Source organism: Chrysochloris asiatica, unplaced genomic scaffold, assembly GCF_000296735.1.
Source record: "Chrysochloris asiatica unplaced genomic scaffold, ChrAsi1.0 scaffold00115, whole genome shotgun sequence".
Lineage (NCBI taxonomy): Eukaryota > Metazoa > Chordata > Mammalia > Afrosoricida > Chrysochloridae > Chrysochloris > Chrysochloris asiatica.
The window spans coordinates 5,982,449-5,988,630 of record NW_006408633.1 but is presented as its reverse complement, the minus strand read 5'-3'; the positions used below and the strand labels follow the sequence as shown (position 1 = coordinate 5,988,630).

At 38.5% G+C, this 6,182-nt stretch overlaps 1 protein-coding gene across 1 annotated transcript in view; it reads right to left on the bottom strand.

The window, feature by feature from the left end:
- The window catches only part of PDCL2 (phosducin-like 2), a 99,108-nt gene that overhangs the window by 9,073 nt on the left and 83,853 nt on the right, over positions 1-6,182 (bottom strand). The window lies entirely within an intron of this gene.

The window sequence follows — 6,182 nt, the reverse complement described above, 5'->3', positions numbered from 1 at the left end:
TTCCATTTCATTTTTGACAACTTCCAATTTTCCCAGATTCATACTTCGTACATTCCATGTTCCGATTTTCAGTGGATGTTTACAGCTGTTTCTCTTCAGTGTGATTTGTGACCCATTAGCAAATGAAGGTTCTGTGAGCATTTCTCCCCCGAGCTTCACTCTATTCACGTCATCATTGTCATCTTGGTCAACTCTACTTTGAGGAGGCATGTTTTTCCCCAGTCGCTTTCTGAGTGCCTTCCCACCTTCCAGTCCTGTATCTGACAGTGTTTCTCTGCTATTCATAGAGTTTTCAGTGACTAGCGATTCGGAAGTAGTTCATGACTCTTCCTAGTCTGTCTTTGTTTGGAAGCTCATCTGAAACCTTTCCACCATGGGTGACCCTACTGGTTATTTAAAATACCGGTGGCACAGCCCTCAGAATCACAGCAATTCAAACCACCATAGCACGAGAGACAGACGAGAGGCGGTTGCGTGGTTGCTGTTAAATAGGAATCTCCTTGTGCTAGGGCCCTTAAGTCCAGCTCAAAGGCGGGATTTCCATCCTCGGATGTCAATCAAGAGGCGGAAGCGCAGCAGGGGCGACTGGGTTGTACATGAGACAAAGTCTGGTCATCCTCCTTTCTAAGGAGCATTCTGGCTGTACTTCACTTTGAAAACAGATTTTTTCATTCTTCTATCCATTCATGGTATAGTCAATATTCTTTTCAGCACCATAATTCAAAAGAATTCATTCTTCCTTGGTCTTCCTTATTCATGTCCAACTTTCACATGCATCTGAGGTGACTGAAAATACCAAAACTTGGGTCAGGTTGATTCTAGTCCTCAAAGTGATATATTTGCTTTTTACCACTTTCAAGAAGGCTTTTGCAGCACATTTGCCCAATACAATATGTCCTTTGAGTCTGAATAATGCTTTCATGGCAGTTGATTATGGATCCAAGTACAATGAAATCCTTGACAGCATCAGTGTTTTCTCCATTTATAATGATGTTGCATATTGATCCAAATGTGGGGATTTTTGCTTTATGTTATAGTGTAATCCATACTGAAGCCTGTCTTCTTTGATCTTCCTCAGTAAGTGCTTAAAATGTTCTTTGCTATGAGCAAGCAAGGTTGTGTCTTTTGCATGTCATAGGTTCTTAATGAGTCTTCCTCCAATCGTGATGACATATTCTTCTTCATGTAGTACAGCATCTCACATTATTTGTTCAAAATACAGATTGAATAAGTATGGTAAAAGGATATAACTGTGATTCATGCCTTTCCTGAACTGCCTCTTGGTCTAAGTATAGGTTCTATATGAACACATTTAAGTGTTCTGGAATTCCAATTCTTTGCAATGTTATCCATAATTTGTTAAGATTGCCTTTTCAAATGCCTTTTCACAGTCAATAAAGTACAAGTAAGCATCTTTCTGGTATTCTCTGCTTTCATCCAAGATCTATCTAATATCAGCAATGATATCCCTCATTCCATGTTCTCTTCTGAAAGTGGTTTGAATTTCTGGCAGTTTCTCATCAATGTACTGCTGCAACCATTTTTAAAAAATTATCTTCAGCACAATTTTACTTGTATGTGATATCAATGTTATTATTAAATAATTTCTACATTCTGTTGGGTTACCTTTCTTAGGAAAGAGCACAAATGTGGATTTTTTCCAGTTGGTTGGCTAAATAAATTCCAAATTTCTTGGCATAGACCAGGGGGTGGGGAATATATCCAGCACGCAGGCTTATACATGTGGTCTGGCCATGCCAAAGCAACTGCATGCAGGATTCGAAATTTAATAAATCTAGGAGCTTTTTTCATAGCAACATAAATTAAATGATGCTATAAATATCCAAATGGCTCTTGGTAGAAGAAAGGTTCCCCACCCCTGGCATAGACGAATGAGAGCTTCCAGTGCTGTACCAGTTTGTTGACACATTTCAATTGGTATTCAGTGAATACCAGGAGCCTTATTTTTTTTTGCAAATGCCTGCAGTGCAGCTTGAACTCCTACTTTCAGTACCATCGGTTCCTGATAATATGCTACATCTTGAAATTCCTGAACATTGACCAATTCTCTCTCTCTCTTGACTTAACTCTTGCACTCTTCCCAGTGTCTTCCTCTGCCTCCATAATTTTTTTTCACAATCTCCCTCTTATTGTATATTGCCTTCCCCTTCATTCATATTGGAAGCCACTGGTGCTTTGGATAAGCACTGGACTGCTAACTTGCAAGGTCAACAGTTCAAATCCACCAGCCATTCCTCAGGAGAAAAGCAAGGCTTTCTTGTTCCTGTAAAAATTTACTGCCTCAGAAACTGTATTACAGAATCACTATGAGTTGGAATCAACTCAATGGTAGTGGATTCCGGGGCACTCAAACGAACACTTGTCTATTCTCTAGCCAGTGACTTACACCCTTCCCCTCCCCAAGTCCTGGCAACCATTAAAGAATGTTTCTTTTAGTATGAAAATCTTTTCCTGACTTTTCACAATAATGGTCTCATACAATATTTGTCCATTTGTGATTGACCAATTTCATTCAGCAAAATGCCCTCCAGATGTAATTGATCAATTATTTTTGTACAATTGACTGTGTATTCTTTGCATCTTCTTTTGATACTTCCTGAGTTGTTTTAATTTTTGCCCATAAAATCCTACAATATGGCAAATCAAGGCTTGAATTTTTTCCTTCAGTTCTCTCAGCTTGAGAAATGCTAGGCGTGTTCTTCTCTTTTAAGTTTCTAACTCCAGGTCTTTGCACATTTCATTATAATACTTGACTTTGTCTTCTAGAGCTGACCTTTGAAATTTTCTGTTCCACTCTTTTACTTCATTCATCATTTCTTCCATCTACTCAAGAACAAGTTTCAGAGTATCATTCTTCCTTTCCTTTCTTTATAAACCCCTTTGTTTTCTTCACGTATGATGTTCTGATGTCATCTCCAAACTCTTTTGATCTTCGCTCATTAATGCTCAATGCATCAAAACTGTTCTTGAGACAGTCTCTAAATTTAGGTGGGATATACTGAAGGTCATATTTTGGCTCTTATGGGCTTGCTTTGTTTTTCTTCAGCTTCAGCCTGATCTTGCACATAAGCAAATCGTAGTTTGTTTTAGTCAGTCCCTGGTCTTGTTTTGGCTAATTTTATTGAGCTTCTCCATCATTTCTTTCTACAGATGTAGTTGATTTGATTTCTGTGTATTCCATTTGATGAGGTCCATGTGTATACTTACTGTTTATGTTGTTGAAAAAAGGTATTTGTAATGAAGAAGACATTTGTCTTGCAAAACTATTATGCTGTCTCCATTTCTATCACTCAGGCCATATTTTTCAACTACTGATGCTTCTTTTTGTTTTCAACTTATACATTCCAATCACCAGTGATTATCAGTGCATCTTGATTGCATATATGATCAGTTTCAGACTAAAGAAGTTGGTAGAATTCCTTAAGCTCTTTATCATTGGCTTTAGTGGTTGGTTGTTGTTGTTAGGTGCCATCGAGGTGGTACTGACTCATAGCGACCTTATGCGCAGCAGAATGAAACATTGCCCAATCCTGGGCCAACCTCACTTCTGTTGCCACGTTTGTGTCCATCGACACTGCCACTTGGCCAATCCATCTCGTTGGGGGTCTTCCTCTTCTTCTCTGACTCTCCACCTTACCAAACATGATATCCTTCTCCAGTGACTGGTCCCTCCTTATAATATGTCCAGAGTATGAGAGGCGAAGTTTGGCCATCCTGGCCTCCAAGGAGCACTCTGGCTGCACTTCTTCCAAAACAGATCTATTGATTCTTTTGGCAGCCCATGGCACTTTCAATATTCTCCTCCAACACCATAACTCAAAAGCATCAATTCTTCTACAGTCTTCCTTACTCATTGTCCAGCTTTCACATGCATATGAGGTTAATGAAAATACCATGGCTTGGGTCAGGTGTACCTTAGTCCTCAAGCTGACATCTTTGCTCTTCAACACTTTAAAAAGGTCTTGTGCAGAAGATTTGCCTAATGCAATACGTCATCTGATTTCTTGACTACTGCTTCCATGAGTGTTGATAGTTGATCCAAGAAGAATGAAGTCCTTGACAACTTCAATCTTTTCTCCATTGATAAGAATGTTGTTTATTGGTCCAGTGGTGAGGATTTTTGTTTTCTTGACATTGAGATGTAATCCATACCAAAGGCTGGCTCTTTGATCTTCATCAGTAAATATTTTAAGCCCTCTTCACTTTCAGCAAGTGTGCATGCAGGTAGGAAGATAAAAATGGCAGAAAGGAAATGAATCTTGGTGGTGGAAATGAAAAGTATGGAATCAAGCGAGTATGCAATTTACTCAGTCATAAACAGAAATGAAGTCCTGGTACATGCCACAGCCTGTGTGAACCTTGAAAACATTATGCTGAGCATAATAAGACAGTTGTAAAAGGACAAACTTTCATATGCATATGAGGCAGTTGAAAATACAATGGCTTGAATCAGGTGCAAAAGAACCACCAGTTGTTGATCATATGTTACCATTTGAAATGGATGCACGCTGACTAATTCTTTTTGGATGGGTGACTCTGTGTATTTCCTCCATCTTCTTTTTTGCTTCCTGCATCATTCAATATTTTCCCTATGTTGCTGATAAGTTGCTGATAAGTCAAGTCGTTCCAACCCATAGCGACCCTGTACAGAGTTACTGAGGAATGACTGGTGAACTTGAGCTGCTGACCTTGTGGGTCATACTGACTTTGTAGTTTGGTGCATTAACCCACAGTGACACATCAGGACTATGGTGGTGGTGGTGGTGGTGGTTATGTGCCATAGAGTCAGTTCTGACTCATAGTGACCCTGTACAGGGTTTCTGAGGCTATAAATCTTTACAGGAGCAGAAAGCCTCATCTTTCTACCACAGAACAGCTGGTAGTTTCGAACTGCTGACCCTGAGGTAACCACTACACTACCAGAGCTCCTTATCAGGACTATAGAGTGTGTCATTATTGAAATCTGGGTCTTAAACTTTTTTTCAGTTCTTTCTGCTTGAGAAATGGTGAACATGCGCTTCCCTGTTAGTTTTCTACCTCCAGATCTTTGCACATTTCATTATAACACTTGACTTTGTTTTCTCAATCTGCCCTCAATTTTCTGTTCAGATCTTTAACTTCCTCATTTCTTCCATTTGCTTTATCTTCTCTACACTCATGAGTAAGTTTGAGAGTCTCTTCTAACATTTATTTTTTCTTTCTTTTTTGTCTCTTTAATGGCCTCTTGTATCTTCTTGTATGCTGCTGCCACTGTGCCAATCCATCTTGTTGGGGGTCTTCCTCTTTTTCTCCAACCCTCCACTTTACCAAACATAATATCCTTCTCCAAGGACTAGACCCTCCTGATAATATGTCCAAAATATGAGAAATGAAGTCTGATCACCCTGGCTTGTAAGGAGAATTCTTCCAATACATATTTGTTCATTCTTCTTGCAGTCTATGGTACTAGTCATTCCACTGGAGAAAGATGAGGCTTTTTGCATCCATAAAGATTTATAGGATAAGAAATAGAAATCCTATACAAGTCAGAACTGACTTGACGGTATACTACCACCACATAGAAGAAGGTCTTTGTTTTAGAAAATACATATTGAAGTATTAAATACTAAAGTATCATGCTGTGTGTGTGAATTTACTTTGAAATGGTTATGCAAATATATACAGACATAAATAAATATGGTAAAATATCCATTGTTGAATCTAGGTGGTAGGTGTTTGAGGTTCTCATTTTATCATTCTTTCTACTTTTCTGTATGTTTGAAATTTTCCATAATAAAATGACTTTTTAAAAATTAACTCTCAAAGAGTACTTATTTTTCTGAGAGACATGTTCTTTAAATTGGAAATAAAAACTATTTAAAATACCAAATTTAATTCCTGAAGTGGATAAATATAAAACCTTCCAAAAAGATACGTTTGCATGAGTCTTTTTTCTTGAGTACTCTGTCGTATGCTTTACATGCACACTGCAATCAGCCCAGTTTGACTCAAAGTGACCCCATGTAGCATTTCTGAGGCTGTACATTTTTACAGGAGCAGAAAGTCTTATCTTTCTCCTGTGGAGTGGCTGGTGGATTCGAACTGCTGACTTTGCAGTTATAGAAATCCAATTTGTAATCCACAATTCCACCAGGGTTCCTTGTAAGCTTTATAGAATCTTA